A 24,263-nucleotide genomic window follows, 5' to 3' on the forward strand; every position below is an offset into this window, starting at 1 on the left:
TTTATTTTCAAATAAATTTTAGCAAAGTCATGTATTTTAAAAATCTTAAGATTTTTCTATTTATGTCTTTATTTAGTGGTTTCATTAGTGACAAAGGCTAAACTTTCTTGGAAAAATGTCTTTTATGTAAACCATGTTTGCTATTAATTCATTCAGGGCTAAAATATGTTCATTGTCTTCTAATGAAAGAAGGGTTCCTTTTGCCGTAGTCGGGAGCCTAGTCTTTAACTAGTAAGTACTGTATTTACTGGGTTTTTGAGGGGGGGTGTCTTTCGCTGGAAATCTCGCCTCCTACTTTGAAAATACCCGTGAAACCGGTTCAATTCGTCACAGCCAGCACTCCTGCAGAGAGTTGGGTTGTACTTGCAGTGCATACAGTACACGCGTTATGCTCTTCGTTAATGTCTGTGAAGTTTTATTTAATCTCTGAGCCATACTGATTCTTCTGGAAGCCAGTTTCCGCCAGGGAGTAAAAAAAAAAACACACTATGGTATTCTCTCCAATGCAGTGCAGTTAAAAACATATCTCTGATGCTGCTCCTAAATGAATATCGTTTATGACCAGCAGAAGCTTTATGCTCCTTTTCTTTTTTCCAGTGGATTGAACAGGGAGAGGCATTTCATGATGTACTTTTCACTGATGAAACAACAGTGGCTCTGGAACAGTTTTCAACCAAGTCGTTTTATAAAAAGGGGAGATATGTACACGTTACTGAAGCTAAAAGTTTAGCCTTTGTCACTAATGTAAACACTAAATAAAGACATATAGAAATCCCATTTTTAGGATCAGAGTCTTACATGTGGTTATTTCGAAAACGTTTGTACGTGCTCCTTCTTACCATGTTACTGTTTACTGTTCCTGACCATATTAAGTTTAAGTGCCTGTGGGCACTTTTCCTGTCCGTGGGGGGTGGACCGTCTTTCATTAGAAGGTTAGTCAGTTCTACTCTGAGAATGTAGAGGCGGCGGGAAGTGCCCGCGGTCATTTAATTAGTATTAAAATCTTAGTTATCTTTCTAGTTCACAGGTTTGCATGCATAATTTAATTTTGAAAGCCACTGAGACATCAGGTACTACTGTTGTATTTATGAAAAAGAAACAAAACAAAAAACATACTAACAACTGTGCCATCCTACTCCTTAGTTAATACATTTTATTCATAAACAGTTAACATTGTGGCAAAATATTTTGAATTATATTTAACCCTATTTTTTCTTTAGTTTTGTATTTAACTTATTATATGATAGTCAGACTTAATGTATATTAATGTATATTTGAACAATGAAAATATATTTTTACAAGATTTTACATTAAGCACTTAAAATTAATATGGTTAATAATAGTAAACTGTAACATGCTGTTACAAGATCGGTTAACTGCGAAGAAAATCCTTTCAGAGAAAATGTTTCAGGTGTGAAGAACAAACCTGTTCCCACACACCCTGCCCCCACTACCATTAGAATATACACAAACATTTTAGCGTTTCATTCTGAGCAGAAGACCCTCACACCTGAAGAGTGCTGGCTGTGACGAATTAAACCGGTTTTACAGGTTTCAATCACAGATTGGGACTCAGTAAAGTAACACACAGCGCCACTGGATTTGATAATACTGTACCTAACCAAAATCCGCAATATGGAAACAGAACCTAATTGTTGATAGATGATGTACTCGTAACATTTTTTCAAGACGAACTACAACATTTAAAAAATGACTTGTATGTACTTGATATCTCTAATCAATCCACGGGTTCCAGCACAAAACGAAAGTAAAACGCATACCGTTTCGCGCTTCTTATTAGTTGCTCAAAAGTAATTTGACCGTATGAAATGCATAATATAAACCTAGAAACATATACGTGAGCAGTACTTAAGCACTGTAGTATCGATGTTAAGACATACCTCTCAAATACTGTAAATCAAGTTAAAAATATCTCAAGACCGATTCTGGTCGTAATGAAACCATGTTTCGTGTATGTTTTCTTTTTCATCTTGAAATAACTCATTTCTAAATACCTTTTTCACTGTTAACATCTTGTAGCAACTTTGCGACAAAATATACACTCTGACAGTTCATCCTGCTACCAACATTAAATAAAACAAATCTTAAGATTTCTATATTTATGTCTTTATTTAGTGGTTTCATTCGAAGCTTACAATGTTTAGGGAGAAATGGAATACTGGTGTGTGTTTTTTTCTTTAAAGTACCGAGACCAGCCATATACTGTATGTTTATGTTAAGATTTCCCTTCAGTGGTAAAATTAAATATGAATATTCAATACTTAAACGGGCACAGTTAAGACCTTAAATATACATATACATATTGTATACAGTACAGTTTGCATACGGTAATATGTTTATGTTACGCGATTAAAAAATAAATAAATAAAACTGAAAGGTCCAGCACTAGCTGGATTCGAACAAACAACCTGCCAGTTGGTAGTCACACACATAGACCAGTAGGCTACAAGACAGCTCGCATAAGCAGGCAGGCGAAACAGCCCTGCCGCAGTACACAGATATAATCATACCATTATTAAATTCTTGAGATACGCGATTCCATATTATATTCCCTTTTAATCAAATTCTAAAAGTATGCTTGTTGACTCCGGTATCACGTTAGTTAAAGACTTCAAAGCTTACAATGTTTAGGGAGAAATGGAATACTGGTGTGTATTTTTTTCTTTTCATGATAGGTGTCGCATTTTAAATCATTTTCGTAGTTAGAAATTATGAAACGCCCTGTTAAAAGCAAGGAAGTTTTTATGCCCGTTGAAGTAAAACAAAATGCCTGACAAAGTATGGCTTGGACAGATTCCAAGTGCTTGTACAAATGTGCTAAAGAAATTATACTTTGAGTATACAGCTTGTCCAAAGTCATCCATTATTAATACTATTAGTAATATCTTCAGTAAAGGCTTTGATGCATAAATATTTCTGATAAAGGTAGGTTGTGTACTTTTGTCCAACTGAGCAATCTTGCTTTCATAAAATATACCAACATTTGAATGACTGATGATTAACATGCTGTAATACACAGTTCAAAATTAAAGGCTCGAATGCTGTACATGAGAGGTTAAGCTCCCCCTGGCGGTTTTACAAGGCGACGCCGGATAGCTAGTCACGTGACACACGTGATACCGCGTGATACCCCGGTGGGCGTGTCGCGGTATGCCGTGAAATACCTCACCCATTTTGAATGGCTGCATCTGTATGGGGAAAACTTGGAAAAATGAGTCCCCAGGGAAAGTAGCACCCTTTGAGGAAACAATCACTTATGGCATCACAATATCTGTTCTTATTCTATGCCTGCTATTGGTTTTTCAATCACTATGTGCTGGATCTTATAGTTTTTTTCACTGTATTGGTACTTTAATTTGTTGTATTTCTTGTGGCCTGCTGTGGTGTCATGCTGGTGAAGTTCTCTCCTATCTGCAGGATACACAGGGTTCAGGCTGGCTAACGGCTCTGACTCCTGCTCTGGCCGAGTGGAGTTACAGTGGCTCTTCAAGGACTGGGGGACAGTGTGTGACCTGTACTGGGATCTGAGAGATGCCAGGGCTCTCTGCCAGCAGCTGGACTGTGGAGAGGCTGTAGCAGCACCAGGACAGGCCTGTTTGGACAGGGCAGTGGACCAGTATGGGCTGATGTGTTTGAGTGCCGGGGCAATGAGAGCCGTCTCTCACACTGCGCTGTCTCTTCATGGGGGAGAGCAGTGTGCTCTCATGGACAGGACGCAGGAGTCATCTGCTCTGGTGAGAATCGTGTGATAAAACACAGTGACACTCCCTCTGCTTACACACAGCAGCACACTCTTTTCATGATTGACTGAATATCTGCTCTGTTACACACTGCCAGTTATGTAAGAGATGGAAAGATGAAAACACATATTCCTTAAAACGTGAGTGTGTTTTAAACATGTCATATCTATCTCAAATATTCCCTCAAGGGGTTATTAGATTGTCATTTTCTTTCTGATGGAGAGATACACAAATAAACTGAGGACTAAAAATCAGTTTTATATTTATATTGATTTCACTGATCGTTCTAAAAGATGAAAGAAAGTTATTTAACTCAGTATCCTGTAATTAACATCTGACCTGCTTAATTAGTTTAATTAATAGAGCCCAACTGAAAAGGAGCCTGAAAAGAAAGTGAGTCTCAGAAAGTCAAGGTTTACAGATGTTATGTACACCTGAACCCCACACACAGCTGACACTCCACTGGTGAAACATCACTCCTGTGGACAGAAATGAGCTGCTTCCTTCTCTAATACAGACTCAAATATGACCAGAGATTCACCTGGAGCAGGTAAAGAGAGGATGAGGACTGTCTTAATCACATCAGTGCTGATTTAATTCTAGTTTCATTTCTTGTGCTTAATTGTACCTCTCATACACGGTTCACAGTCTGATTTCTCTCTCTCTGTTTGTTTCACAGGTTTTCCTTCTTCAGCTGTTCCCTCTTCCAAAACACCAGGTATGAATTAGCCCCTGTTCTGTATCTCCAGGGCTTTCAGTGTGTGTTGATGTCTCTGTTGCTAAGTGGAATCCCAGATCAGTCTGTGAGGCAACAGCTGCGTGTGTGCAGTTTTTTTCTGTGTGTCACAAACACACTCGGGTCTTTGGGATCTATGGTAAACACATCTATCTGAATAATGCAATTTGTCACCGGTGGAGCTATTGTCTCTGTGCCCGGCAGTGGGTCAGAAAAGTAACTTATCTGGTATACTGCTTATGAACAATCTGTTACAATAAGTGTATATACTGTATTAAATTAATCAAAAGTCAAGAAACACTGTACTTTGACTGTATCTGCTGTGCCTAGTGGGCTGAGCTAATCTTCAACTTGTAATAGCAGGTCATGGTGATCTCTTAGAACTCCTGATCTCTGACCCCTGACCTCTAATTCTCTGCTCCTAGATCAGCTGTCCCTCAGGCTGGTTGGGGCAGGAGTTGACTGTGCTGGGAGGCTGGAGGCTTATCACAATGGCTCCTGGGGGACAGTCTGCGATGACTCCTGGGACCAGGCAGACTCTCAGGTGGTATGCAGGCAGCTCCAGTGTGGGGCGGCCCTCAGTGCTCCAGTGCCATCCTCCTTCAGCCAGGGAACTGGTCCCATCTGGCTGGATGAGGTAGGCTGTCTGGGGAATGAGTCGTCCCTGGGGGAGTGTTCCTCAGCATGGTGGGGACAGCATGACTGTGGACACAAGGAGGATGTGAGAATCCTGTGTTCAGGTAGGGGAGATAATTAAAATTACAATGATTCATATTCTTTAATCCCACATTGTGGATAAGGCTTTCATTTAGAGTGCCTAGATGTGTTTGACTTGTGAGGATGTGAGAATATTGTGTTCAGTAAGTTAACTAAATAAAATAATCCACATACTGGAATTCCACATTGTGGATATGGTTTGCATCTGGAGTGCTTAAATACATCTTGTTGAGGAAAAGACTGAGCTGGATGCAGAATTAATTTTAAAATAAATATTTATATTGATGAGTTCAGGTGGGTAGCTGCATCAGCATGCGTAGACTGCAAAGGAACAAGTAATAGGTTTATTCCATGCTGAAAAAAAGAAGAGAGAAAACACAACGTTTCAGCCGTGGAGCCTTCTTCAGGTGTTTATATTGATGATACAGCTGGGAATGCACATATTCACATCCCAGCGAAAATAAATAAAGAGAGAAAGAAACTCTGGCACTCAAGATAAATTCCCCTCCACTAGTGAATGGAGATATTCATCTCAGTCCTCCAGTAAACTCTAGGGTCCAAACTTTAAACTTCTCACATCAATAAGACCTGTTGTCTGTTTGGGTGTATTTGTCTTGGCCATTATATTTCATGATTTTCTGCCTCAAATGTTTCATTTTGATTCGTTCCAAGAATCTTCCTGTCAGATCCTGATGAACCACTTGGTGTTAAATGTCACCCTGAGCCACGTTTTCTCCACTCACAGCGCAGCACCACTCACCCTGAACCACACATTCTACTTTCATGTCTCAATCTCTTAGTTGTGCTCCTGCTGAATAGCCAAGCTGATCAGAATGACGTTTAGGATCAGAACCTGATCATGTAATGGGATTTTAAAGCTCTGTGTGATGCACTGTCCAGATTCTGAATGAACAGCACCACACACACCTGTCACCTTCATGTCAACTGTGTTATTATACAGCTGTCCTTGTTTCATTACGTGAGTCAGTTATAACTGGATTAGCACAGGAAATGAGACTGATTGCTGTTCACATTGTTTGTTGTTTTTTTTCTTATCAGTTCAGAATGAAACATTGGGCTGTCTTGTCAAGGTTTGTTGCCTTTGACTTTCCCTGCTGTCTTGACAGATCACACTCTCCTGAGACTGTCTGCAGGCTGTTCAGGACAGGCAGAGGTTTACTACAACGGCACCTGGGGCAGCATCTGTGCCAACAGCATGACAGACTCCACAGTTGCAGTGATCTGTGAACAGCTGGGCTGTGGAGACAAGGGCACCGTCAGAGAGACAAACTCCAGGCTGAGCCCTGATCCCAAATGGCTGGACTTTGTCTCCTGTCGCAAACATGACTCCACCCTGTGGCAGTGTCCCTCCTCCCCCTGGGGTCAGAATGACTGCACAGATCGGGAAGTGGCTGAGATCACCTGCTCAGGTACAGAGGGAAGAGTAATGCTCTGTGAATTCTTGTTTTGCCATATTTAAAACAGACAAAAGCTTTAAACTGAATTCTTAGTAATTTATATCCAAACATGTATAAAATGAAATAATTATTATTAATCTTTGAAGGTCCTAGAAAAGAAGCTGACAGAAGCACTCCAGCCCCTCAGGAAGAGCAGCCTCAGCAGCACTGCCCAGGTGAGTTCAGTGTGTAAAACAGTCAGAGACACTGCAGCCCTGAGCTGAGGAACAGTAACCATACAGCTCTCTTCTAGAGCCACTCAATACCTCACTAACCTCTACTACAGTCACTGAGCTGAAGACACTCAGTAAGCTCTCTGCTCTCGTCTACAGTCACAGATCTAATGACACTCAGTAACCTCACTGCTCTCTTCTACAGTCACAGATCTGATGACACTCGGTAAACTTTCTGTTGACTTTCAGTCCCACTGGCTCTGCGCCTGGCTGGAGGCACTAACTGCTCTGGTCGGGTGGAGCTGCGGTACGAGGGCTCCTGGGGGACAGTCTGTGATGACTCCTGGGACCTGCAGGATGCCCAGGTGGTCTGCAGACAGCTGGGCTGTGGGGATGCAATGAGCGCAGAGATAGAGGCCTCATTCGGACCAGGGAGTGGCACCATCTGGCTGGACGAGGTGAACTGCACAGGCAGTGAGCTTCACCTGTGGGACTGCTGTCACTCTGGACTGAATCAGAGCGACTGTCGACATAAGGAGGATGCAGGGGTTACCTGTACAGGTGAGGAGAGTCTTAGAACTGTAGATGAACAAGGTAGCAGATCAATGGAGAAGTTAGACTTATGTTACCCATACTCTATCACTGCTTAATATCTAACTGAACCAACTAAGATCATCAGTCACAAGATTGGGATGTTTTGTAGCCCTGTGTATGTGAACAACACTAGGCTTTAATTCCGAACAAGACACCATTCATCCAGCAATCCTAGATTTGACCTCAAGGAACAAATGTAAAGATTTTCTTTTTAAGACCACTGTGGATTCAACCTGCTGTAAAACCAAAGGCAAAATAATGACAGTTCTCCTATCTCTTTTACAGGTTTGTCAGAGACAACAGCCAGTCCAGCAACAGCTACAGGTGAAACAGAAATCTTCCTTGTCATTGATAACTCCTGTCTTTCTGTCTCTTCAGATTCCCAGTGTATCTGTAGTGTCTCCTCTCCTCTCTCAGGGTGAAGATCAGTGTCTCTTCAGATTCCCAGTGTAGCTGTAGTGTCTCCTCTCCTCCCTCATAGTGAAGATCAGTGTCTCTTCAGATTCCCAGTGTTGTTGTAATGTCTCCTCTCCTCTCTCAGGGTGAAGATCAGTGTTTTCAGATTCCCAGTGTAGATCTTGTGCTAGTGTCCTCTCTTTCCTTACTGATTTAGTGACAGTCCTGATGGGTTAGATTGGGAATCCTTAACTATTCTTCGGTGATCTTGGATTAACCCTGAAGCCATGATAGCCACATATCGGAACAGGAGGAGAACAGGACATGTGTCGAAGTGTATATGAGCCCAAGAGCACCTCTCCTGATCCCTGTTCATCCATTTTCTCCCCCTCTCTCAGGCAGAACCAGGACAACAACCCAGACACAGCCACTGGGAGGCCTGTCTGCCTCGCCCCTGGTCCTCCTGCTGCTGGGGGCTCTGCTCTTCGTGGTGCTGGCCCTGTTAGTGGGGCAGCTGATCCAGAACAGGAATCTGAGGAAAGGTAGGGAGGGAACTCTCCATCCACATAGTGACCTCTAGTGGTCAGTTCTATCACTCACATGGAACTTATATTTACATAATTACCTTGAGGAATAAACCTGGTAGAGAAAACCATTTAAAGTTTAAAAAAGATTATCAACAATTACAGATGGAGATATCAGGAAATTTGCAAATCCAGAAGCATAACATTTATGTGCTGTAATGTCCAAAGAAGGTTTAGTAGTCAATGTCTTGCACTCCTCTCCCTGTATGTTAACCCTGAGTGTCTGTTTTCTCACACAGCCCTATCTAAGGGAGCACTCGCCCCCTATCATGATGCCGTTTATGAGGAAATAGAGTACAAACTGGCCAGAGAGGGAACCTACAGCGCCCCCAGGAGAGGTGAGTGGAGAGAGTCTTCAGGAGTGATTAGTCTCCATCTTCTGAGGAAGATCTGAGGACTTAACACTTGTAGAAAATCTCACCATACTGGTTTTAAATCTGTAGAGTTTTCTTTCTCAACTGCTGTCAAAGTAAGTGAAGGAAAGCATCATAAACTCTGTGTTTCTGTTGACAACCTGGCTTCTCTCCCAGTAAGAGACAGTGCTGACTGACTATAGGATTTTTTTTTCTCAACTGGTGTCAAAGTAACTGACACCACAGTTCACAGTTCCTGATCTGCCTTATACACACAAACTCTGAGATACTGTTCACACCCTGGCTTCTTCCACAGCCAGTTGAAGACAATGAGTCTGCTGTCTGACTGCAGGTAATATTGATCTGTCCTCCTGTTCACAGGGAGATTCCTCTCTGACGAGCTGCCCTCTGGATACGATGATGTGGAGGACAGTGAGGGAGACCCAGTACCAGGTGAGGGGAGATGGAGTCAGGGGGCTCAGTGTGGGAGTGAGGAGGTCTTCAGTCCAGTACTCACTCTCACCTCAAACCAGGCTGACATTTAGAGAACTTATGTAGAAAATCCTGAATTATATAAATATAACCACACGTGTTTCTTCAGTGTTGCCTCACAATAGCCTTATCTCAGCAAATCATAGATGCCGAGCAAAACTAGACCTGGTCAATACTGGGGTGCTCTCATTGGTTTTGATAGAAAAGGAGACTGCGGAACAGCATGCTGTAAAAACGGCCTTTCAGATCAGATTAATTAGCGACCCTAGAGTTTTGGCTTAACTATACACCACAAAACATTTAAAATCACACTTTCCAATTACTTTGCAGCTCTATGGTCAAAGTAAGTCTGAGTCCTGAAGTGTAAATTCTCTGTTTCTCTGTGTGGTTCAGGAGACTCGATAACCTCTCTGAAAGAAGAAATCCCAGAGTACTATGATGATGCTGTAACTGTACCTCAGAGTCCAGATGCCTTGTCTGGTGGGTTATTTCAGTCCAATCACATGGGGAAACTCTGCACCAATCCCACAGAGTCTGAATCTCTCTACTCTTTCTTGGATCTAAGCCTCTGAATACGGAGTCTGTACTATTTTGTACCAGTTACATGAATCTGACTCTCTCTCTGTGATCTCAGCCCTGCACACTCAGTCTGGGTCACTGCTGCCAGTGTCCGGCTACTCTTCAGTATCTCATAGGATTCAGATCACCACCCTCTCTGTCCAAATACAGCCAAACTTTCTCTGCCCTGTTTTCCTTCAACATCTTATTTGAAAATCTAGGAATTGTTTTACATTTATTACAGTTGTGAATAGGACTGGAAATCAGGTTCCCCCTGATCTCCTGTACTTAGAGCCTGGAGTTTTAGATCCTGTGTGATGTTCAGTTAATCAGTGTGTTCTGATGAGCTCCAGCAGTCCTGTGCTCTAGATAACTCAGTGTGCTGATGTGTGACAGTGAAGCTGTGCTCTGTGTGCTTTAGGAAAGCTGATGTCCTCTGTGAAAGAAGAGGCCCCTGAGTACTATGATGATGCCATCACTGTGCCCCATAGTCCAGACACTGTGTCAGGTGAGTTATTATAAATAAGACTAAGGAGTACCACCTGTACCAGCCCACAGTAGCCTTTGTCATTAGAAATTAGTCTCAACCTAATTTCATATCTGCAAATAAACACTACCTAGAAGAGAAAAGGTCTCTGACAGGCCAGTCTGTGTCAGAATGACAGAGCCATTACTGACCTGCTCTTCTGTTCACAGGGAGACTCCTCTCTGATGAGACACCCTCTGGATACAGTGATGTGTTTAGCAGTGAGGAAGACCCCACTTCAGGTAAAAGGGGCTACAGCCAGGGGGCTCGGTGTGGGTTAGGTAGTTCAGGGATGGGAAAGATAACCTCCAGTAATCCATCTCTGTTGCACTGTCTCCAAGACAGGGGGGAATCAGGCATTTTGCAGTAGCGGTAGCTTCACTCTGTCATGTCCTACAAGGATCAATAACAGCCAATAAAGACTTAGATCACAAAGATCACAGTCACTGAAACCCACCTACTGACACACCTAGCCAATCAGATTTTAATTGATTTAAATTGATCAGCAGCTGATTAATGATGAGTGAATGAGGTCTGGGCAGAACAAAGCTTTAGATTCCCCAAGACCAGGAATTCTGTTCTCTGACTGCAGAGAGAATTACTAGGCTCAGAAATTACTAGGTCTTCCTCACTGTGGTTTTAGAGGATTGATACTTCATAAGTATAAGTGAATTCTACACTGAATCATCAATTCTCCCAAAAAGATACAATTTAATTAAAAAAACCTATTAAACGCTTTTGAGTACAATATTGTTACATCTATTCTGTATACTATAACTGTTAGTCCACTAATAGCCATTGATATCAAAGCAGAGTACTTCTCAGATACAGTATGTTCTGTTATGCTTATTGTTTGTTATGCAAATTATGATTATATAAATAAATTGTATATTGTCTGGTTAGAATACATGTGTGAGACTATAGATTATTATGTTTGATTAGTTTCTAAAAGTCTACAAGTACTCTCAAAATATACTGCTATAATTTCTTATTTAAAATATTTATTTAAATTAAAATCCCCATTCACTACACTATTGTGTTACTATGTAAGTGTTTTAAAAAATCTAGGTACACCTGGGTAATGTCATCAATTCCAATTCCAATTACAGTACATGGCTAGTGGCTGCAAAGCAAGGAGATGTTTGCTGAGGTGTGAGATTCAGAGATCAAAGCAACCATAAAGTTCTGGGTAAATGATTGTCAATCAACTGTCCAGGAATGGTAGAAGGCGAGAGCTACTTCTTGCTTCTACTACTTGTCCAGATCAACTGGAAAGACCAGACTGGAGTTTAGTCTTTGAACCTCATAAAGAGAGCTTGCCTTTCTGTTGTTTTTAGAAACTTTTATTTCTTTTTTATATAATCCCTTAGTTAAAAAGTGCCTCTCCTGGCTAGTGGGAGCATCTTTAGAACAGGGAGATAGGTTCCCATTCATTTTGTAGCAATTGGGTTCACAAAGAAAGAGATTTAACTGTAGGTTGTAATGTCTTTGGTTTAGAAGGTTTGGTTTATCTCTTTCTTTTAAGTAGGTGTTCTGTAAAAGCTGAATACTTGGTAGCAGTTTGAGGATTTTCTGGGTGTTTAGGATGTAGGTGTCTAAAACACCTTGTTAGCAAATTTGTAATTGCGTGTTGTATGTTTATGTTGTGTGTAGTGTTGTTAACAAATATTTAACTAATTGTCTCAACTATTACTTTTTTTCAATAAAGCTGTTCCAAAGAACAAATCTCTTATGTGCCTTTAACTATACCAAATGCTTGGGTATATTCTTGGCAAAATCTTTAAAAGTTGGGGGTTATGATTAATTTATTTTTTAATTTATCTACTCAGTCATTTTTTATATTCACAATTTTCATAATCCCAATATGTAACAATATTATTTCAATAACTGGCTCATTTGACAAATCATGAGTCTGTCTCTCTGTCAGGTGTCCTCCAGCCTGGCCCTGGAGTGGACAGGGTCCTGCCCACACTGCCCTCTGAAGAAGGAGCCCCTGCCCCTGATAGGACTGACTACGATGATGTTGGGGATGACTCTCAGGGAGAGGATGGGCGCTGTGAGACTGACAGGGCTGTCTGGGAGAACCTCCTCCAGCAGGTCTAGACACAGAAGAGCTTCACCAACAGAGTCACACAGTCTTAAAACAGTTCTGAGCACTGAGACTGTCTGTGACCTGAGTCCACTTCACTCCACTGCTTCCACACTAGCACTGTCTGTCACCTGAGAGCTCTGACCAGTGAGTCACTGTCCTCATTGACTTTGTCTACAGGACCTGCAGTTTGTGTTTTAAAACAGGACCTTAAAGTTCCCTATTCCATTCAGTCTTTTTTCTTGTACAATATGATATGTTTCTGAAATAAAACTATTAATTGATATAGAATTCTGAATGTAACATTTCTGATGTGCAGAAATGTATATACATTTTCTTAACATTTCCTTTTTAAAAATAAACTTTTTAAAACCATTTTGTCATTCATTTGTAATTTCTTAATTTTGTACAATTAAAGACTTTTAATTAAATATATAAGGAACCTTTGGCCACTCACAATGATAAAATCAACCCCAGAAGGAGAGAATGCCTAAATGTTTGTGATCAATTCATAAGTATGATTTAATCCACACAAGGAACAAAAGGCACTGTCGACAGAGCCAGATACAACACAACCAAAGAGACAACCTGGCTGTTATTTACATTCCCTTCAAATCAAAAGGTTAAGGTAGATAGAAACTTTATTGATCCCATGAGAAGAAATTGCATCTATCTATCTAAGACTCCTTGTCCTGCCTTCAGGAGCTGCTCAATTTAAAACGCAGCATCCCATAGCACTAGAGACACCCCAATATTCACTTTATACTGCACCTCAAACCATAGGTATTTTATAGCACCCAGATTGACCAGTACAGAGCACTAGATACAGTAAAACATCTTCATATTTGAAAGAAATGTGAGTGTTTTGCACATTTCAAGCTACACCAAGTAAACATTTGAGTACCTAAGTCAATATCACCTGGACTGATCAATAATGACCAACATCGGCAACTTCCAAGAAAATCATTTTCACTCATTGAATTTGATCTTCATACTCATCCTGCATTCTCAGCTATAATACTTCAAAATTACACTGCAGATTTGGTGGAAAACTTCACAAATCTGTACAATTGTATTTTAATATCTTGGTATATGTACCTTCATTTTAATATACATGTAAGCATAAATGCTGTTCAGTATATTGTACTTTTGTTGTACTTTTTAAAACATTTTACCTGAGGACGCAAGGGGACTGTTATATCTTGTGATAGATGCAAGACATCTGTAAAAGAAGGTGAAATTTTAATAAAATTGGTGATTAAAAGAAAACCACAACTTGTATGATATTATCCCTCGATATCGAAGATCAATTGAAGGATTTGAAGAAACTATCAAAGAAACAACAGCAATAGCAGATGATTTGGGTTTTGAACCAATGATTACACCTCAATAATCAATTCGTCCTCAAAAAATGAAGAGACAGGCATGTTTTGAGCCTCATAATGATCCTCTTCTGGATCCACAAGAAACGTGTTTTGGATGTACTTATAACTTCCATCGAAGAGAGATCTCATCAGTTGCATACAATTGAAACTTGACTTTTTGGATGGTATTGAAAATATTTTAAAAAAATAAAATAAACAATTTTCCAACGAAGATCTTGTATTGCCAGGATCTATTCTTAGCGTTTGGTAGTGATAACACTCCTGATATTGATGGAGTAGAAACGTACGATGCGTTGACAGGATTTCTGAAGCGAGAAGTCCTAGAATGCCGCCTATAAATGAGCTAGGATTCATACCAAGAAATACTTTTTGTTTTCCACCCAGAAGGCTGCTATTGCATTACCAGTTTTGGTAGCTTCTGGGCGCGATTTTCCAAAACCGAAACTAATAACAAAGTTATTTAAGATGCACCATGTCCAAAAATTGTAAATCGAGACTAGTATTACTACAGAAGAAAATATTTAACTGAAATATTAATAAGACTATGTAAGTATAAAAAGTAGAACAATTCAATTTATATAACTTATTTTTTATTCTTATTAGAAATGGGCTCACACACCGGAAGACACTAACGTTTATCTTCGTTAGAGTGTGTGAATAACAGTTTAACCCAAAATGTTTGTAATTGTGATTTTGTTAAAATGCAATAAATCGTCTATCAGCAGTAAGAAATTATTAAGAAAGTAAGAAATTGTTTTATTTCACAAACTGTAAGACGTGAAGAGAGTTTGCAGTTCGTATCCTTCGCTTTGTCTTAATTAAAGCGTTCAGGATCCAAGCCCGTGTGTGGACGGTTGTGTTTCTTGAATCTCTTGTAATCATCAAAAGTCGTTGTTTAGTCCTTCAGTACTTTCTCGAGTTGTACCATGGATATTTTATACGATTAATACTATTCATGCTCTTTTGCCTTTTCCTTCACATACGGAAAAAGTTCAAAGTGTCCTTATGGCTGTGCTCCACATCTACACGAGAGCACCTGTAACAGTACAAGACACGCAGTGAGGAATTCGCGCAGCTTTCAGTTTAGTGTGGAGTCCAGAGGTAGGATTGCTCGCTGAATGATTTCTCAGGAAATCCCGGGTGAGATTTAACAGGTGATTTCTTCAACAGCCACGACAAGTGTGGAGACGTTCTCTGGATTTCCTGAATATGATGTTAAAATAGTTCAAATCATTTGTTGTAGTTAACAGAACTAAATGCTTTGGAGGTACATCTAAAACAGCAGAGCAACACTGTAGCACTTTGTGTGTGACTGAACTTAATTGTGTAAACATGGCTCTCTATGAACACCGACAAAGAGTTCTCACTCAACAGAAGACTGCGATGTGAGCACAATAATATAAAGCACGTGGAGATGCCAGGGATTGAACCCGGGACCTCATACATGCAAAGCATGCACTCTACCACTGAGCTACATCCCCGGTGCCGTGTGCTAATGGAGAATGCCTACAATTTCCCACTTTCGTGTTTCCTCTACTACAGAGTAAATTCATGGGAATGAAGAAATAAGGAAGGAAAAATAATCGCATTGAAGCTTCCAGAGACTGGGCAAAAACGAATCAGTTATTTTTATATCCAGTCACATGGGCGACGGTGGTTAATTCCTCAACGGGGGAGTGCTTTTTTACCTCCTTACTCTACTGTCTTTCAATTCTGTTTTCTTTGAAAGCTTTTTGCATCTTTTAAGTGATCTCAGTTAAACTACGCATAGAACAACAGCAGTACTGATGCACACTTCTTCTGTACAACTCCAGTGATAAAGCCCTGTCTGTAAATATTGTAGAAGAACGAAAAAGGGCGAAACAACGCTCCAACCACAGGAATGGTAACCGGAAGGATCGTGTTCTTATTTAATATGTCATTTTGAGATGCCTTGTCAACGCAGACAGGCGTTAGAGCTGACCAAATAATTTATAGTGGTGGTTGTAAACATGGAACATGTTATTTCTATACCAGGAAGAAAGGAGCAGACTCTTAAACTCTTTAACTCTTAAGTTAAAAGAGACAAAAATGACACCTAATCACAGCTAACATTAATTAAAATGACATCACAACAAAAGAGTGGAGCCTGTCTGTAACTTTCACCGGGGTAAAGTTAGCTTGAAGTACGAAAACGATTTTGGCACGCCTGTAGCGTTTTTATGAAACAATTGCTTTGTATATACAATTGCTCTGTGTATAAAGTACATTGTGAATGTTCTCACAGCCTTCAATTTGTCTTTTTATTCCACGCACGAATATTCTTGTGTCCATATCACATATCATATAACACAGAACGCCTTTAAACCAAATGCATTTTAAAGACCACGACTTTGAAATAAACATATCAGTGAGCTTATTATTCTTTCCTGACACTCGGGGTTTTGATTGATGCGCAATTACGCACCATCTGGAACACTGGGGGACCGCTGTATACATACATACGTTCACTACGCAGAAATACTGCTCAATAGAGTTTCATGCGAAAAACCCATATATGACCATAGGAAGCAGAACAGCAGTTTCCAATTACCCAGACTGTCAGCACGGGAATAAAGCTTTGTTTTATTTCTGAAACCCTTTCTTTATTTCCTGTTTTCATTCTACAAGAAAATTCCTGTTCTTTACTCAACAGCTTTTTAAAAACAGCACCCATGATGTTCAAATCATGATGTCCATGATTGTTTACACAGAAGACTGGGAGAACTTTGGGTTGTGAATCTCTTTTTCTCATGGTTTTATTGAATGTGGCACTGTGCACTAGGATAGGGGGATGCTGTTCACAAGCCAATAGCATTTAAACCACAGCACCCACAATGCTGCAAGTAAGTGTTTTACACACTAAGCAGGTCCTCTGACCTTTCCCAGCCTTGCTTTGGGTTGTGAAACCTCTTTCAGTTTTTGTTATGATTTTTTCAATACGGCACCTATTAGACATGCAATACACTGGGATAGGGAGGTCCTCTTCATGACTCAATAGCATTTGAAGCACAACATTCACAATGCTACAACCAAGTGTTTTACACACCAGACAGCCCCCCGAACCTCATACAACCTTGCTGTGGCTGTGGCCCCTTTCTTTATTTTTTTATGATTTTCTGAAGATTACACTACAGGTAATACACTGGGATAGGGGGTGCTATTCATGAGTCAAAAGCTTCATCACAACATCTGAAAATTTTAGATTTTACATTCTTTTTATTTCCCTTGTTTTGTTTTAGTTTTTTCCTAATTTCACATTTTAAATAAGCTATATCTGTAATCACAATGAAGGTGTGGTATGCAGTCTTGATGATGTGACTGTGTAGCCATCAGGCACGAAGGAGAGAAAAACAAAAAACTCCAAAGGAGAAAAATAATCTCTGGGGGTCCAAGGCCTGATGGTTGACCTCTCCTCCAGGTCCTGGCTGTATATGACAAGTAGTTACTAGAAACAGATTACATGCACAACCATGCAGATTGACACGGTGAATTCTATTTCATATATTATGTGAGACTAGATGTTAATGTTGGGTGTGTCCCATCCACTGGGTTGAGCAGTACAGGATCTTGAGTTTTGTAGGCTGGGTTCCTTGCTTCAGTAATCCAGGAGGATCCCTTGTCATGGGGGACGGAGCTCAATATCAACCAAAGGCACCGAAGAGAGAACAGTGGGAGGAATGGTGTGGAGAAAAATAAATGGGTTAGACACAGAAAAAACAATTGCAACATGGTTGTCTACTTACCCACTTGATATCTATGTTTCTGCACCTCCTAAAGAATTAGATCACTCGGGATAAAGAAGACTACAGAGACGATGTAGAAGACTACAGCATTGATAAATATACTTGTAGGTATGGGGCATCCTTAAAAAGGTCTGACATATATTTCCACAATTTAGGGGCTGTGTGCCTAAATGCTCAATATGACCATAGGAAGCAGAACAGCTAGCTCTGCTACCTGCTTGCTATTGTTAACGTAATCTGTTCATCGATCTAGACAGCATCCTACAACTACCTTAACGTTACTGTAAGAAAAGTCACTGTGGTATCACTTTGGTTCTAGGCTGTTCTTTTTGATGAGTCTCCACTCCTGGAGATGTACATGGTACGATATTGAAAGCCGGTGGGGTTCGGACTTTGATGATGCGATTGTGTTTTGTTGTTCCGGTTAGAATCCTTTAAGCACTGTGCCCCGTCTGAAGGTAGATAGGGTACTGTTTTGGAAACCTAATAATAAGAAATCACCCTAGATACACTTCTATTTGATAGAAGCCAGTTTTCTTTTATCTTTCTCACAACGGAGTGGAATTTCTTGATTAATCTATCTTTCTAGAATGGATACAATTTTATCTGGAAATCATTTCATGTTGACATACTGTCGATTTACATTTCTTTGCACTACTACAGTGATGTTAACAGTGTGTTAACATGATTAACTTTTTTACTGTTTTCATACAGACTTTGTTTGGTTTCTGGCAATAGATAACAAATGGTTTCTAGTGATTTTGTGTTCTAGTGTTTTTCATTATTTTTTGGCAAAGTGTACGAAAGTTTACTCTTACCCAAGATAAATTTTGGGGGGATATTGAAACTTGTACTTACGTGTCTTTTGGAGGTGAATTCTGCTGAGAACACATTGACAGTCTTGTTGAGTTTCCAACATGTCTATTATGTAATTCTTGGGAGTAGGGGGTGGATGCTCACTCATCAACAGTGCCTGAAATATAAAACCGTAAGAAGGGTTATGAACTGCAAAGGATCCAAGGAGTATAAATGGGTCACAGATCAAGATCTAGGTATTTGCACAATTTGCCAGATCTCTCCTAATCAAACTCCTTTTTTCTTACTTTGTGATTTTACAGCAAGACATTATATTGTTTCTGTGCTAAATGGCAAGCTCTTTTAGGTGTTCATGGTCGTGTCTTTGTTTCTATACTATTGGAAAGAAACCTAGTAAGTGATTTGATGCATCCATGTCTAATCATTAATCTGACACAGTAATTCTATCTTTGAGATGCCTGTGTCATGTAATAAATTGCACAGATTATCAGTAATCTTTTATGTGTGCCTTCTTTGGTGTGTTTTTTTAAAAGTTATCTCTAATTTATAGAACCATTAATGCCAGAAGACAAGCCTGCAATCCAAACTTCTTAACAATAACAAACAATTATAACGTCCACTGAAATATGTCATCCTATGTTTCTGCTGAATCTAAAACTACATGTCCTGCTTAAAAAACCCTTTCATAGTGATAGTTTGCATGCAGAGCATACTCACCAAACTGGGGTTGGCAAAATGTACATATCCATGATACTTCATTCTTTGCGCTTTCATACTCTTCTTTTGAGATGCACAATTCATGGAACCAGTTTTCACAACTGTCACACTGAATCTACACGGACAGTAAACCTTATATCAGTTCAGCTATCACATTTCAATGGTATGTTTTGTTAGTATGTGTGTACATTACACATACAGATAGAGATGATGTTCACTTACCCAGTTTGTCTGCCGCACCGGTGTTTCTCCATACATCAGGCACATGTCCTGGAGAGGAGCTATAATAAACATGCCAAATAGACTGATTTTTCCAATGTTATCTACAGATCATTGTTGCATAATTGAAGACAGTTTGATAGAGACCTTTTCGTATGCACTTTCCTGATTAGGTGTTCTACTGCTTCTTAAACCGCACATTGTCATGTCTCAGAATACTCCTGTCAACACCTGTTACCCTTTTTTGTGTCAGCGTGTGTTGCTATGATTTTAAGGGGGCACATGATAACACAGCTATGTTCAACCAGCTTGCTGCCTTATGGGCAATTTAGACCCACACTTTTCCCAGACAATGGTTGTGTCAACCACGACGAAGGCCAAAGTGTCATTGAATTTTAACTGTGTGAAATGTGATTTAATTAACTTTTCATCACTGTGTTATATAGTACAAAAAGAACACCCAAATGAGTTCTGCATATAAATAAATTGAGAATCTTTTTCATTCAGACTTGTTACAGAGACAGAACATGCTTCAGGAAAACAACATACTCCAATAAACGTAGGCAATGAGGATCAAATAATAAAATACCTGAAGCTTCAAGAATTCTGATTGACAGGTCTTTCCGCAACTTTCTTATTTCTTTGGCGCTGCTGTTTATTTCGATGTATGTTGGAATATCCGGGAAATTGTTCATGATGTCTGTGCCCATCTAACAGACAAAAGTTTGTCACAATTATTTCCCTAAAAATCTCTCATACAATAGTTTTGAGACAGTCCAAAATTTCAGCGTGGAAAGGTTATGCTGACCTGCAGCACAAAGACCCCACAGCTTGAGGCATCTGCTTGCCTGGTGTGACCAATCACGCTTGGGTGCAAGTTGATATTCAACCAGTCTTCTTTTTCCAAGACGTTCCTTCTCAGCTTGAAAAAGTCCCTGTGAATCCAAACAATAGGTTATTGATAAATGAGGAAATATTTGTCATGCTGAATTTGAACCTGAAATGTGTGTGTGCCCATGCAGAGTTTCACCACGAAACCAATGCTTGATTTCTTACCTGAACCTTTTTGCCGCTGCAGTGGAGTCTGCCATCTTGTCACTCCCCATAGGGTTGACCACAAAGACTTTCTGGGATGGAGCATACAGATACTGCAAGAAACAAATGGCCCGTCATCAGACATGAAGTTGCATTTAATGTGGGGCAAGACACACAGGCAGTTTCAGGAATTTCATGTTGTGAAAACAAAAGTTTTTTATATATATATAATATTTATATATTATTTTACATTTAATATTTTGCAAACCTCGGCAAAGACAGTCAGAAAATGACCTAACAGTACTTTTTTTCCTACATGACACTTTGACCTGCTTGGTTGTCTGTTCATTGCACAGCAGTATTCACAATAATAATTTAGGAAAAGTGCACTGTCACCATTGCCTTACACTCACTATCCATGTCCACCTTTTTTAACAGGAGAGGAACACATACATTGTGACTGTAATTGTTTTAGATGCAACAGGGATAATCACTTGAACTGTGTAATGGTTCCAATTGTAATTATAAACCTATGCTGTTTTGGATTACCTGCACCACACTTACCAACAATTTCCAATGGACACCAGTGTTAAAAAAGCTAATAATGGCTTTGTAGTGTTCAGAGTTGACCCGTAATGAAAAGAATGACAAGATTAGCACAACAGGTTGCCTCACATGGATGATGTGCTACCTTTGAATTTTGATTTCTGACTATAAAGGTAGTTTTTTTAGGCATCACCATGGGCACAGTTGTGTCCTGTTCTGATTGCTTGTAGCTCTCCTTGTTTCTCTATTGATAAAACAATTATTAGTTAGTAGAAAAACCATGTTTGCCCCTCACCAATGTAATCCATCAAAATTTGTGTTTGATGTCTTTACCTTGAACAAACGTTGTCTAGCCATGAGCTCTCTATTCCCACTCATGATTATCCCAGTTGTGTAGTGGTTCATTAGTAAAGCCTTCTTCCCCAAGTCCATGGTTTCTTTCACTACTTGAAAGTTACACTCAATGGTCTTATGGAAAAAGCAAACACAATTGAAGATGTGATTTCACGCACCCACACACATTTGATTGGACAAAGCTCAGAAACCTTAACAAGTGCATGCAATCAAACACTTTCATCTTACCTCGCCTATGAGCCACTCATCTGGTTTCAGAGACACAAACTCCGAGTGTCTAAGAATATGTGTCTGCACTGTGCATGGATGGCAAAACTGCAACCACTAATTCACTCGGATTGATGTTCCAAAGGGCGTGAACCTTAAAAAGATTTACCAAGCCAAAAGCATACACAAGAGATCACTGGAGCTAACATAACGAAAATTGAGATTATACACCACTGTCAACAAGTATAACAAGTTAGAGAGAAACGACAAAGAACACCTACAGTAGTAGAAGATGACATTCATAAGCTCTGAAAAAGAAGTGAATGTCCACATAGAAAAATATTTGAAATACAAACCCTACCTTCTTTCTGAAATCTGTTTTCTCTTTTATAAGTTTTGAGATGGGGCGTGCATCACAGTGTGGTGTGATCACTTCAGTCATGCCCACGGCAGCTTGCTTGGGTGACACTTTCCCTTCTGCTTTGTGCTGCCATTCTTTACATTCTGTGGTTCCTGCTTTCCCCTGCTGTACTTGCAGGCTGTTGCTGTCATCTGGCGATTTTCACTTGTTTCGATATTTCTCATTTTTTTGGGGATTGGAATTTTCTGTGGTGCGCTGTAGAATTTATTTTTTGTTTCTTTGCCTACACCTGGTGCTCTCTTTGCCCATTGTTCCTGTGCATGTTCATGACGTGTCTTAGTGGTGATCAATGGTGCCATCAAAACCTTTTTGGGGAGATCATTTTGGATTATATGTTCTCTGTACCACCCTAGAGGGATTTTCTCATTATCGTAATAAACTCTGCTGGCCTCAGTTTCCTCCTGTGCTGAAGTATTGATTGCTTGACAATGCCAAACCAGGTCTCAACATGACAGTTAGTGGCTCTTGTTTGTGCTACCTCTGACATCGATATGTCTTTTTTGCTGTCTGAAGCATATCTTGCCAGGTCACCCAACAAAATTCCACTCCACAGTGGAAATAATGCCATGTATCTTTGCAACAGAAATCTAATTATGTCTTCACAGAAATAGGGGTTCACATTGTGTTGTGTCCCATAGTCATCATGTCCTTGAACTGATATGCTGTCTTCATAAATACCTTTGAACTCCACAGCGAAAGGAGAGCGGCCCAGGCTGCCTCTCATTTTTGGGTATAGTACCTCATCTGTGTCTTTGACTTCTGCTTCCTTTTCCATCTGGTCTGGTGTGGTTGTTTGAGAAATGTAAGCGTTAAGGAGGCAGACAGTAGATTAGACTTCAGTTGTGAACCTCCTGCTTGAGAGTACAATACACATGTGTTTGAAAACATTTCTGTAGACACTCAAAGTTCTCCAGAAATGTGCTGTTTTGCAGGATGGCAAAGGAAAATGTTGCAAAGTCTCGCAGTGCTTTGTCTGTTGTTTTTTTACTAATTGCTTGAGAGACAGCCTTTATGACCTGGGCAGAGCAAGGGTGCAGAACAGTGAACATCTGAAGTTCTGTGTACTTAAGTTTGCCTTGGCAGACTTTCATTGCACGATTTAAGTATGCATGGTATACTGGTGTCCCCATTGAAGGCAAAAAAACCACTATGAATCAGGGCCCAGCTGTAGTCAGTTTCTACATGCTGCACTCTCTTGGTAGTACATGTTGAGATGTCAAACATGAATTTACGTAGCCAACGTTCTATACTGACAATGGTGTGGTCAGTTGTCAACATTTCAGACACTGGTAATGGAGGCTTTCTTTTCCACCTCCAGGTAACGTAAGACTGTATTACAAAATTATTTTGTTCTCCGATGGAATTTTTCTGACTACCCCTCCTGTCGCATCCAGGTAAAGGCTGACTTTCTCCTTCATCTTTAGATGGGCAATAAGAATTCACATACTCTGTTCTGTGTAAAGATAGACAGCAAATGTGTCTAACTGCAAAATCTGTATATATCCTGAAAAATGGACAGTGTCGAAGTCGCATGCTTTCATATATTTTTGTGCCATATGTAATTCAAACACTGGATCATAGGGAATGCGTTTACTGTTCCTGAACTCTGATGAAATGACTTTCAGGACATTCTGTGTTAGTGGTTTAGATAAATTGCCTGCTGCAATTTCAGCAAGCGGAGTTCTGCTCAGGTTCCTGTAGTATACATTGCTGATTCTTTTTGTGAGGGCACTGGCAATCTTTCGACGATAAGGCTGACGTGCTTGTTGAAATTGTTTCCCTTTTACTGTGCTGTATTTGCCCTACTTGTACAACATCAATTGTGATGTCATCATTGCCCATTGGTTTATGTCTTGTTATCATTATTTACATTATAGGAACTGAAGGTACTGAAGGTAGGAACTGAAATTACAGACTGCTTTAATCATCAGAAATGTTTTTTTTCTGCTGTTCTCTTTCCTGATGTATTGGTATTTGAAGGCTATTGGGCAGCAACGATTTATCTTCCTGAACTCGCTATATAACATCTGGGTCCCTGGTCGTCTTCGTTTAGATGTACCTTTTAGAGGTGCTATTTTTCTCCATTGTTCAGCCTTTAGACATACTTTGAAAGTTTTAGGCACAGACATAATCTTTCTTAATCCCCTTTTATCCTGAGGTGACGTCCCAGACGAGCTTGCCCCCTGGGAATATTCACTGTGCTCTTCAGGCTTTTTTTCTGATTCTACACAGATTTTTTTTCTCCCTCTAACATGTCACCACTGTCTGTGCTGCCGTGTCCTGCCCATGCATCTTTTGTATCTTCTGATGAACTTCTGAGCTCTGTGTTGCCTTCCAAACTATGTCCCTCACTTTGACTTGAA

At 40.0% G+C, this 24,263-nt stretch overlaps 1 long non-coding RNA gene and 1 other non-coding gene across 2 annotated transcripts; both read right to left on the reverse strand.

Moving 5' to 3' along the window:
* Nucleotides 1–15,230: 15,230 nt before the first annotated feature.
* trnaa-ugc (transfer RNA alanine (anticodon UGC)) lies at nucleotides 15,231–15,302 on the reverse strand. The gene has a single exon. It is a non-coding gene; the product is annotated as a tRNA-Ala (tRNA).
* A 3,169-nt stretch (nucleotides 15,303–18,471) lies between these two features.
* LOC138242921 (uncharacterized) lies at nucleotides 18,472–19,401 on the reverse strand. Its single transcript, XR_011191796.1, has 3 exons — nucleotides 19,341–19,401; nucleotides 19,119–19,233; nucleotides 18,472–18,558 (listed from the first exon to the last, which is right to left on the reverse strand). It is a non-coding gene; the product is annotated as an uncharacterized lncRNA (long non-coding RNA).
* Between the last annotated feature and the right edge of the window lie 4,862 nt (nucleotides 19,402–24,263).

The sequence above is a fragment of the Lepisosteus oculatus genome, chromosome 14 (genome assembly GCF_040954835.1).
Source record: "Lepisosteus oculatus isolate fLepOcu1 chromosome 14, fLepOcu1.hap2, whole genome shotgun sequence".
Classification (NCBI taxonomy): Eukaryota; Metazoa; Chordata; class Actinopteri; order Semionotiformes; family Lepisosteidae; genus Lepisosteus; species Lepisosteus oculatus.